Consider the following 12,034-nt stretch of genomic DNA (forward strand, 5'->3'; position numbering starts at 1 on the left):
CTAGGATACCTCCTTTAAACTCCAACTTATCATGAACGTAGAAGAACACCACACAACTTCGTACAGCGCAGGATTTGTGGTTCTGAACTGATTGTCGGAGAAGGAGAACATGCTTATCAGGAACATTGCAGATCAATTATTTAGTATCATCCAACTTACCTTTCCTTCTGATTAGGATTTACTGCAGATTACAGCGCAAAGTCCACATGGAGGGTATTACCTTATAATCCTCTCATTTTCATGATGACGGAATGGATCAAACGGCTTTCGAGCAACCAAACTCCAATTCCACATAAGTGTTTAGAAAACCTTCCTTCTGAATATTTTGATTTTGACAAAACTATCCTTATTTGGAAAGAATCTGGTTAATGCCAATAAGCTTTTTATTGCAGGAATGAACACGTGAATTAAAGCTTATATTTTTCCAAATCTAATGTTCAAACTCAAGGTGAAGTTGTCACGTACTTCCTTCCGAGAGAGTCAGAGTCTTTTATTTAGATGGAAGAAGATATTGCCTTTGAAGACTTAATCTCAAGAAGACTTATGTGACACATCAGCAAGGACTTTACTAAAGCTCAGAGTCACTGTTCTAGTATGTTCAGAGTCACTGTTCTAGTATGTTCGGATTTAAAGAGTTCTTCTTCTCAAGACCGCTTCTGAATCTTATTCAGATTTTGCAATATCTTTCGACCAGTTTTTGAAGATCCATGTTTGGCGGGTTTCTAATTTGGTTAAGTTATTTATGAAAGTCTGTAATATTTGATTGACAGGATTATTTTCCAATCGGATCAGGAGAATATCTTCAATTGAATGTTACATTTCATGGTACAAGATATTCTGAAGATTTGAATTAAATCTATTTATGGAAACTAAAGATTTGGTTGTATGGGCGACTGAATTTGAAGGGTTCAGACTCTACTCTAATGGCTACTATAACTTTCCGGATACAGTCTTGTTCAATCAAAATTGATGGTATCCAACCAACGATTGATAAGTGATCTTTTGAAGACTTGTCCAACGACTAGTTTGGATGTGAAGGAATATAAAAAAGAAGATCCATGGTGACCAGTAAAGAGAGATCAGAGCTTAAAATTTCAAAGTGCCTTAGTTGTTCATATTCACATATTCCTGTTCTCGAGAGCTATAAGTTTCATCTTTGAAAGGTTTTGTAAGAGTGACAAAGAGTGATATCTCTTGTAACCTTTCCACGATTCGTATACTAGAAATCAGCCAATCGGCTGTTAGCGTGGGAGAGTGGACGTTGGCTTGCTAAAGCCAAACCACTATAAACTTTGCGTGCAATTCTTTTTTATTCTAAACTCTCATTGCTATGTTTAGATCTCTGCATGTCGTATTCTGAATTTATAATTGAACTTTTTCAGTTTGTGTTTTGAACTTGTTTAAATTTCGCATTAAGTTTCAAAACCGTTCAGAATCACATATTCATCTCTCGTCTAGGTAATATTGCTAGATCCAACAATTGATATCAGAGCAAGTACCTTATTATTTTTTGAAGTGTTTTATTTCTGAGTTAACTATCTATTATATCTAGCAACAATTTTTTAGGAGCAAGTGGTGTACACTTCAACAATAAACCACCATACTTTGATAGAAAGGATTACAATATATGGCGCAACAAAATGAAGTGGTTTTTCAAGGTATCAGACGATCCGATGTGGGATGTTGTAGTCAATAGAGTAGTTTCTACTGTTATGGCAACTCTTTCCACTGGAAATGAAACAAATAACAACATCAATGCTACAGCAATGTTGTCCGATGCTGAAAATGCAAAAAGACAAGGACTCGATTTCAAAGCTGTTCACTCACTTTTCTACGCATTATTTACTCTTTTATATAATTTTGTGACATTCAATCTTGTCTAGTTAAAAAGGAAAACCTGTCGCCCCTTGCTTTTGGTGGGAGATGCCTGCTTGGAGGGTCCCACTTTTTATTAACTCCAATTTGGCATTGGCTTATATCAATCATCCACATGAAAGGAAAAGATTTCTTTTTTCTATTTCTTTGGCTGAATGAAACATTTTGGTGGAATTTTGTCATTGGTTGAGTCAAGATCACAATTGAGTGGGAAGGACATTGTCATTATCTTGCCAAGTACATAATGATGGCCCGGTTCAACAATCAATTACCTAACTGCGTCTTCCACTTTTGTGCACGCATGACGCATTGTAAACATTTAATTTTACTCATTAGCGGTTAAACCAATTTGAGTTGATCTATCTTGAACTCAAATTTATGTGCAAAGTGGTTGGTTTACGATTCTTATGCCTTCTTGGATTTTCTAAGAGATACAGTCTTTTGACAAATAAGTAAGGATCCATCTCAATATGTTAATATACACTTCTTGTTGTAATCTCCTTGAATCACCCAAGGTTTGCAAAACAATTGGTTTGATTGCTAATATGGACGCCAATCTCACAAAATTAATGTCGGATGGAGAAAATATTTAAAGCAGGTTTCATGCATTTAGTTATTCGCTTGAATTGCAATTTAAAAAAAAAAAATGGCGCGCGTGCCATTCTATATGTACTACTGACTTTGGATAGACATTTTTTTTTTTTTTTGGTTCTGTTACTTTTAATAGAATTTTCATTCGGGTAACAAAACTAACTAAGAGCAGTTTTAGAAATAATTCGGCAAGAACTAAAAACATGATGAGAAGAACAAAGAAGAAGCGATGAGATTGAGATATCTCCTTTTAATATCTATGGAGAATGTACTCCATAGTTTCTTTTTTTATTTATTAAAACATGATCTCAAATGAAGGTTTGAGGAAGAAAATGACATTGCTTAATGTTTTGCACGTTTATTTTCTTATGGCTCTCTCACAATTCAATATTGCTTAATGTTAAACATCAGAAATCTACGAAAGCGTAGTATAATGTCCTGTACAATTTTCCAGCCTTTCTGAAGCTTAAAACACCTACTTGATTCCAAATTTTGCAAGGTAAATGGTGAATGATTTTAAGGTACAATCACATGAGCTATTAATCATATTATTCAATAATTTTATTTTGGAATAAAGAGCCACGACTTGTGCATCAACTACAGGACACCAACTTGACTCACGAAATCCTGCCAATTTCTTTGAAAAGTGAAAAAACGTGACTCCCGAATCACGTAATCTCGTGTGCAAGTTAGGAGCATCGCGTGGAAGGGGGGAAAAGAAAGAACATAAATGGCGCTCAGTTAAAAAAATGCAAAAAAAAAGAAAGAAAGAATATAAATGGATGTAAGTTAAAGAAAAAACGAAAAGAGAAAAAAAAGATATGAAGGGGGTCCAAGTTAAAGAAAAAGTGAGGCCAAGGATTGTAGCATCACTCTGCTGGATGTCCAATTTTTGACACCACTGGTTACCAAGTCTAATTCCATTATAAAATAAAAAACCCAACTTTACATCTAATCTCAACTCTAACTCAAATTTTCTTTTGTTTCAAAAAGAATTACCAACTTTCACTTTTGTCAGATTCTGCCCGTACAAAAATCGCCACTTGTTTATTTAATATTACCAATATTAGGAGATTGCTGTTGTTTATTTGATAGTGAGAGTGTTGATGAAGACGGACATTTTGTTAATGAAACACTAACTGACCTTGATGTTGACAATTTTCAAGAAATCAGTAATAATTTTTGGACGCGTGAGCAGATTTTGGGCAAAAGAAAAAAAAAGGTGACTCACAAATCATGCGCAAGTTGAGAACATTTTGCAAAAAAAGACACAAGATAGGAACATTACTTCGGTCAAAGTTTTAAAAAAAGGGTAAGATACTATAAATATGGCTTGAGTCTCACCTATTGACCACTTGTATGCCCCTACTTTTCAAAATATTAAATACATACTAGAGTTTCATTTTTGGAGGCGACTTTTACACATTTACATCATTTATCTTGGTATCCTTATATCAAAATGTTATTTCCTTCAAAATACTTGCATACGCAAAATCCTTAATTCTCACATTCACCCAAAAACACTCGAAAAAAAAAAATGTGAACCATCCAAATCCTAAGAAGATGTTAAAATGAGTTTGCTAGAAGGGACAATGTGATCTTTATAATACAAGATTTTGCTTAGAGGTATGTGAATGGTATTTGCATATATAGAGGGCGCATGGTCAACAATAAGACATGTTGCTAAAAAAAAGAAAAACAATACTCGAACAGAAAATGATACGCTGATTTACAGAAGAAAATGATACAGCAAACTTTCATTAGCTACTAGTACAAGTGAGTCATGTTTAAACATTCAATAAAGATATATCACATCCTTCACTGCTCGATTTCATCACCTAGTATTACATTTCTAGCATTAATAAAAAAAGATACAATACCAAAATTTAGTCTTTGGGATCTTAGCAGATGTTCAATTTCATCCGTAAGCTTTAATTTTGGTCAGTGATGCTTGTGCTCGTTGATTAGAATCAATTTCGTGTTTTTTTAATGGTTCTGTAAACCAAGGCATTAGTACTTTATAACATTAGTAGGGTGATTAAATAATATCGCCTTTATTCTTCAGCAAATGTATATGATATCGTCGAACAACATGGATTTTTCGGCTCAATATACTATTATGAATATGGGCAAACCGTCCTATGCATTGTATAAATATGGCTGTTGTATCTTAACCAATTCTCAATTTGAATGCTCATTAGATATTTCTGCTGAACTATGGTGTTCTTCGACTGGGTTGATCTTCTTATTTCACTAAACTCATCATGGATACTGAAATTTCATAGTTCGATACTCGGATAATTACAGATAGATGTGCCAGTGGAATCAAGATAGTACCAAATCCAAGACAAAACATCAACCTTGCACAAATATTTTGGCTTCATCTATGCTTGAGATACTTTTCTTCTACCATTTAATGCATGAGATGCCTTGCTTGTGTTCCTTTGTGAAATGATTGGTTTACTATTATTTTGGCTCCTTGTTTTTTTTATTTATTATTATTTATTATTTTTATTTTTTATAGATACCGTTTGTTGACAATCAAATAAGAAATTATCTCAACATGTATATATGCACTCCCTACTATTCTTCCCATAACCGATGATATATTGGAGAGGGGCGACAATCTTCAAACTAAGCAAGAACATAGCGCTTAATTAGGTCAGGTCCTTCTGAAGCTTTGGCTTTAGAACAGTTATGCTTTGGCTCGCATGTTGATTAGAATTTGTGGTATTAGGAGGGTATACGTGGACTCAAAATTAACCTACTTAAGGTAGACATTCTTTTAAGGAAGGATTTGAGATGTTTAGTACATGAACAAGCTTAAGTTGTCCCCATAATATACTTTTTCGACAGGACTTTGAGATGTCCATCTGCGGACATGTTTTAAAAGTCAAGCTTCAGTCAACAAAAATGATATGCAAATATCTTTTTATCATGACGATGGTAGAATGGTGATATTATCTAATCTAACGGAGGAGAAGGAATAACAGTACAAGGCCAGATATATAAATTCATGTGATCCTTCCGGGAATCTAACCACACCAATCACTGAAGCCGAGGCAGAGCAAGGCCAGCACTTCTTCATCCTTCAACCCACCTTCCAACCATTTGCCTTGCCTGTAAGTTTCTACTTCAAGGCTTCCTTATAATGTCTGCAAAGCCCTATTTTCTTGATGCATGTAAACTCTCACATGGATGTTGACAGGATAATTTTATTGTGACCGAGATTACATTAGAGAACAGAGACAAAATTCAAACTACGCGAAAGACATGGCATTTAGCTTCATCTCGGACTTGTGGAACAAATGGAACATCCGAGGTTTCGTCGTGCTGAGCCTCTCGCTTCAGGTCTCTCTCATTTTATTTGCACCCCTTAGAAAGAAAACAGCGGACCACCGCATTCTTTTCCTCTTGTGGTTGGCCTATTTAATGGCTGACTCGGTAGCTACATTTGCGGTTGGGCTCATCTCTCACAACCAAGACAATTCAAACGCTCATGTACCAGAAGTGGACGGAGCACTTCAAGCATTTTGGGCCTCATTTCTCTTGTTACATCTTGGTGGTCCTGACACCATTACTGCCTTTTCTCTCGAGGACAGTTCACTTTGGCAACGACACCTGCTCAGTCTCATATTCCAAGCCAGCGCTGCCATCTACGTCTTCCTGCGGATATTTCCTAGCGACAAATCACTTGTGATCCCAACGATCCTGGTGTTTTTTGCAGGGGTTATAAAAATTGCAGAGAGGACACTAGCACTTTATCTCTCGAGCCTCCCAAAGCTCAGGGAATCATTGCTCTTAGACGACAAACCAAGACTGGCCGCAGAATCTCAATTGCGTGAAGAACTCAATGTTCTAGGGGATGGACAGGGTTGTTTAGATGAAGAAAAAGCAAAGCTTGACGAGAGCATTGTGGTGAAGCATGCTTACTCATTCTTTCAAATCTTTAAGGTCCTCATCGCAGATCTCATCTTCACAAAACAACAACGCATAATGAGCCGTGAATATTTCGCCAAAGTTTCTGCGGTAGATGCCTTAAGGGTGATATCAGTCGAACTCAATTTTATTTACGATGAGCTCCACACAAAAGCCTTGGCAATGCATCACAATTGGAGCTACATTGTGCGCATCGTAGCCTTCACTGGCGTTGCGGTGGCATTGGGCCTGTTCAATCACTGGAAGAAGCATGGGCTCCCGGAACTTGATGTAAAAATTACTCATGTCCTTCTTTTCGGAGGGATTGTTCTTGATGGGATAGGTCTGTTCATGCTCATTTTCTCTGATTGGACTGTTGCCGGAATCAAGCACAATACCACATGTTCATCTAAGCTTGATTCATTTCTCTACAAGGTGGTATCCAGCACGGATTACTTGAGCAAGCCCCGATATGCCAAATGCAAAGTAGAACCTAACACCGATGTTACGTACGAGGTGTTCAATACACCATTAATACTTCGAAGGTGGTCAGAATCCATTGCTGCTTGCAACCTTTTTTCCGAGGCATTGAAGGAGAGTCCGAGAAAGATATGTAAGTGCAATCAATTCTGGGACATGGTCGTTTTTAAGGATATATGCCGTTTTTCACACAGAATGGCGGACAAGATCATCTCTTGTTTCCAGCAAGCTGGTGAGACAATCGCCAGATGCTGTGGTAAAAGATCAATGATTGGGAATGCAAAGTACGTGTCCAAGAATCTCTTTATTAAGAAGCTATGGATCTTTCTCTTTAACGTGGTGAAAGGTGAAGCTGAGAATGCGGATGATCCGGAAAATGTTATGCGGATGATTAAGGCTGGTGGTAATATTCTTTCGGGCAATCATGACGAAGTTTTACAGCGTATCGCCAAGGCTAATGTCCACAACCATATCATTTGGCTTCATATTACTACTGAAATCTGGTACAACATAGAGAAACCCACCGAAAAAAATGACGAAAGGGAATTCTGCAAGATCCTCTCCGACTTCATGTTGTATCTTTTACTTAATCAGCCTAACGTGGTGTCCGATGTGGCGATGGTGGGCACTGCCCAAATGAGAGCAACGGAAACACTGCTGGAGCTTCAGCGCCGCATCAGCAGTTTTAAGACCAAGGATCTGGAAGAGACATGCCATAAATTGTACGATGAAGGCCCCCCTCAAGCAAGGGCCGTATCGGATGGTACCAACCCCTCGGAATCCCTGCTCGACGTAGGACTCGTTGCGGCCCAAGGAATGAGACAATTTGATGAAAAGAAGTGGGAGGTGATGAGCGGAGTGTGGGTGGAGATGCTGTGTGTTGCAGCTCTTAATATAAAGGGAGAGGCACATGTGCAGGTGCTGAGCAAAGGGGGGGAGCTTCTTGCCTTTGTTTGGCTGTTGATGGCTCATTTCGGTTGCCTCTACAAACCGGAGTGGGGCATGTATTACGAATTCTGGGATGAGTGGAGTGAGGCTCTATGATCGTGAAACCAATAATCTACTTAGGTGTTTCATCCACATCAACTTTCTTATTTACCATCCACGCGGCATTCCCTCAAATGTCTGTTCGAATAGAGTGTACTAATTTGTTTATCTTTATGACTAATGCGGAGGATCGATGGATTTTCATTCCTCATAGTAAGCCTTGCATGCGTCTACTCTTTTTGATAGTAAATAATCAGTTCGTACTCATAATTACATCGAGTAAGAAAATCCAATAGGTTGTGCTTCTTGAGGTAAGATCGTAGATTGTAATTTTACACTAGGGATAGTAATTTTCTCATGGACGGGATGTAAATTATCGGGATGTTTCTGGGTTTGTTCGGGGCCATCTAGCGGGTGAATAGACGTCACAAACTTTGTTGTGTATTCCGCCTATGGGGCTGGCAACGAGCTTAGAGCTTCTATCCGGCCCCTCGCTAAGGGTCTCGACCTATCTCGGGATGTGCCTTTACATTGTTACATCATCTACATGCCGTAATCACATATTTGTGTCATGTCGTAGTTCAATTCCTAGCCTTGTATCCAGTTTATTGTTTCTTAGCATTCATCTAGTATAGCTAGACTTTAAACCGAGAAAAATAAATAAATAAAAAAGGATGAAAAAAATGGGAGAGGCATTTGATTAGAAATGGCATTTTTAGGGCTGAGTTACATTTATGCTTAGTGGAATTTCATTTTGTTTGATGCGGCAACGTCATCATCTAGCTTAGAAAAATTTACGTTCCTCAAAACTAGGTTGATTGCACATTTATTTATTTTTTTCCATTAGCTTACGATAGCCGTATCTGGCATTGATGTAGATAATTTTTACAAAATTCTTAAAAAGAATTCTAACTTTATCTTTTTTTTTCCTACTCTCTTTTTTTCCACTATGGTCGGCAAGGGTCACTAGGGCCTTGGAAATGGCCGGCAAAAGGCCATCGCGGCCTCACCGATCACAAGTGAAGTAGCTCTCGCCCATATCTGGTGAGGGCTTGCAAGCCCTCATAGGCCGCGACCCTCGCCAATGGCCAATGAGGGCTTGCGGGCCTTCGCCTAGTGGCTGGCGAGAGTCCCTTGCCATTGTTGAAGCCCCGACGATACTCGTCAGCCTTAGGGAAGAAAGAGAAAAAAAAGAAGAAAACATAAATATAAATAAATTCATAAAAAATCAAAAAAATTGTCTACGTTTGTGTCGATATCCAAGTAAGTGAATTCCGGTTAAAATTGGCCGAAAAGATTATATTGACAATTTGTTAAAAAAATAATACTAAATTGGCCAAATAGTAAAATATACAATTGAATTATAATTCTATAGGACTTTTTTTATGATAATTTTTCAAAGTATTGCATGGAAATGATATCGAATATGGACAAGGTTTCGAAGCAAATGCTCATAGCCCGGGTAGATAAAATAAATTTGAAAATAGGGACAGTGATAGAGAAGGCAATGAGCGGGCCCAATGCAACCACAGTAGCTTCCCCGGTTATTGGTTTTCCTTTTGGTAGTGGGAAGTTTTGACTGCCAAGTCCATCCGCGCCAAAAAAAGACAAAGGATAGGAACATTACTTGGGGTCAAAATTGGAAAAAAAGGGCAAGATACCAAAAATATGGCCCGAGTCTCACCTTAAGTAGCACCGACACGCGACACGACACGACAAGCCGACACGTCACTCTAAAAAAATAGAGAATTTCGACACGTTGGGACACGTTATATATTAAATGTATATTTTTATATGTACATGATAAATTATATCGGCGGTGAGTTTTTCTTTCTTCTTCTGTTATATCACGATTAGTTTTTTTTTTAGCTGGCTGAGCATATTAATTTTGAGATAGCTGGGCATATGACTTAAATATTATAATTTTTAATAAATTTACATTTTGATCCCTAATTTATTGAAATACTTAAAATTGACTGGTACATGTAAAAATGACGTGTCGAGATGCTGGACTCGTGTGTTTGGAGCGTTGACCACAGGTCGGTTGCATGTCGAGAAGTGTCAGAAGAGTGTCGGAGAGTGTCGGAGAATGTCGAACATGATACGTAGACCCATGAAGAGTGTCGATGCTTCATAGATCTCACCTAATGGCCACTTGCATAGCCCAACTTTTGAAAATACAAAATACAAGCTAGAGTTTCATTTTTGAAGTCCACTTTTACACGTTTCCATCAATTATCTTGGTGTCCCTGTATTAAGATGTTAGTTTCTTCAAAAATACTGTCATACGCCAAATCCTTAATTCTCACGTTCAGTAAAAAAACTCGAAACAAAACAAAAGCTGAACCACCCAAATCCTAATCTTAGCCATTAGACAATTTATATTGTAATTAAGTCCCTTAGCTTCAGATAAAAAAGGTCATCTATACGAATGTCTAGTCTGTAAAAGCAAAACAAACTCCAGCGTTTTGCTTGGGCTCTAATTGGCCAGTAATTGGGAGCCCATGTTAAGTGCAAGTGCCACCTTGCAAAAGGGTTAGTCGCGCTCTCTTGGCAATCCATCAAACTTCTTCAGGTTCACCTCGGGAGGGTTGCGACGCCTCATTATCGTTCACAAGCAGACTCATATGACTTGTTAGTTTGTATCTTGTTTTCATTAATATTAAGTGTCTTGTTAGATGAGGTATCACTCACTAAACCATATATTGAAGTTTGATATTTCGAAACTCAGGTAATTATAGATGGATGCACAAGTAGAATGGAGTTAGGAACAACTTGACGATAAAACACGTAGCTGCACAAAGAAATTTAAGTGTTGTCCCTGCATAAGATACTTTTCTTTTGCCATTTAAGGCATGAAATACCTGTAAATAAGCAAAAAACAATAATCTTTACCAGAAATTTTCAATTCTTTTAAATTATAAATCTACATATAAGGAAGGAAAAAGGTGAGGAAAAAGAAGAAAAACAATATTTTGCCCTACATGGACAAAAGACAAAAGGGTTCTCTATGGACAAAGGTTATCGAGCTCACGCAATCTTAACAGACAAACTTTATGTTTCTATGAACTTTAATTTCATAACATTTAATCTTGTCTGGTAAAAAAGTAAATAAAGTAAGGGAACAACTTCAGATCGAAGAATTCAATCATCGGTAAATAGAAAGAAAGAAAAAGAGGGATTCTTGGTTTGTGGAAAACCTGTCGCCACTGGCTTTTGGTGGGAGATCCCTTCTTGGAGCGTCCCACTTTGGCTTATATCAATCGGCCATATGATGGGGGCAAGTTTTCCTTTTTCCGTTTCTTTGGCTGAATTAAATTTTTTAGTGGGATTTTGTCATTAGCTGAATTAAGCTCATAATTGAGTGAAAGGACATTGTAATTATCTTGCCATGTACATAATAATGATATGTTTTAACACTTAATAGCACTTTCACTTTCGTAGATACATGAGTCATTGTAAATATTTATATTTACCCCTTTCCATATTTGATTTTTTCTCACAATTTCTCTCAAATTCTCTCAATCTGCTCAAATCTCTCAATCCAAGCTCAATTCTCTTAATTTTTTGAATCCTCTTTCTGCTCAATTCTCTGAAAAAATGGCAAGTGAAAGCAGAGCTGGTGATAAGGGAAAGAGCCCAATTCGGATGGGGGAATTCGATTATTCTCATGAATATGATCCTCGTGATTTTACATATTGGGTAGACGAATATGATAATATCAACATTATTCCCAAGAGCATGTCCTAACGCAAGAAGGTCTTCATATTCTTACCGGTGTCGAAGAAATGTCAATAATAAAAGAGCTAGAATGGGAGGGTATATCCAACATATGGGAACACTTCACAAAGGAACATTTAGGCGAAAACAAGGATCGGGTAAAATGTAACTATTGTGGGGCAACATACAAATTTACAGTGGAGACGACTATGGAACATTTAAATGGCATTTGAGGTCGAACTATCCAACGCTAGCGGGGATTAACACCAGCCAACAACAAATTTTTTGGTACGCCAATCCTAATACTTTTCCTTTATTTGTTACAATGAAAAAGTTTATAAAGAAGAATTAGCTAGATTTGCTACCATTGATCGTTTACTGTTTAATTTTGGTAAAAATTTTGGCTTTAATCATTTTATAAACACTGCATGTACTCCGCAAGTACAACCTATTTCGTGAAATA

The 12,034-nt window shown here is 37.4% G+C and overlaps 1 protein-coding gene across 1 annotated transcript in view; it reads right to left on the minus strand.

Annotated features, from left to right (window-relative positions):
- LOC115739165 (sm-like protein LSM36B) overlaps nt 1–12,034 on the minus strand; it is a 131,538-nt gene that overhangs the window by 285 nt on the left and 119,219 nt on the right. The window lies entirely within an intron of this gene.

This window comes from Rhodamnia argentea, chromosome 10 (assembly GCF_020921035.1).
Source record: "Rhodamnia argentea isolate NSW1041297 chromosome 10, ASM2092103v1, whole genome shotgun sequence".
NCBI classification, from domain to species: domain Eukaryota; kingdom Viridiplantae; phylum Streptophyta; class Magnoliopsida; order Myrtales; family Myrtaceae; genus Rhodamnia; species Rhodamnia argentea.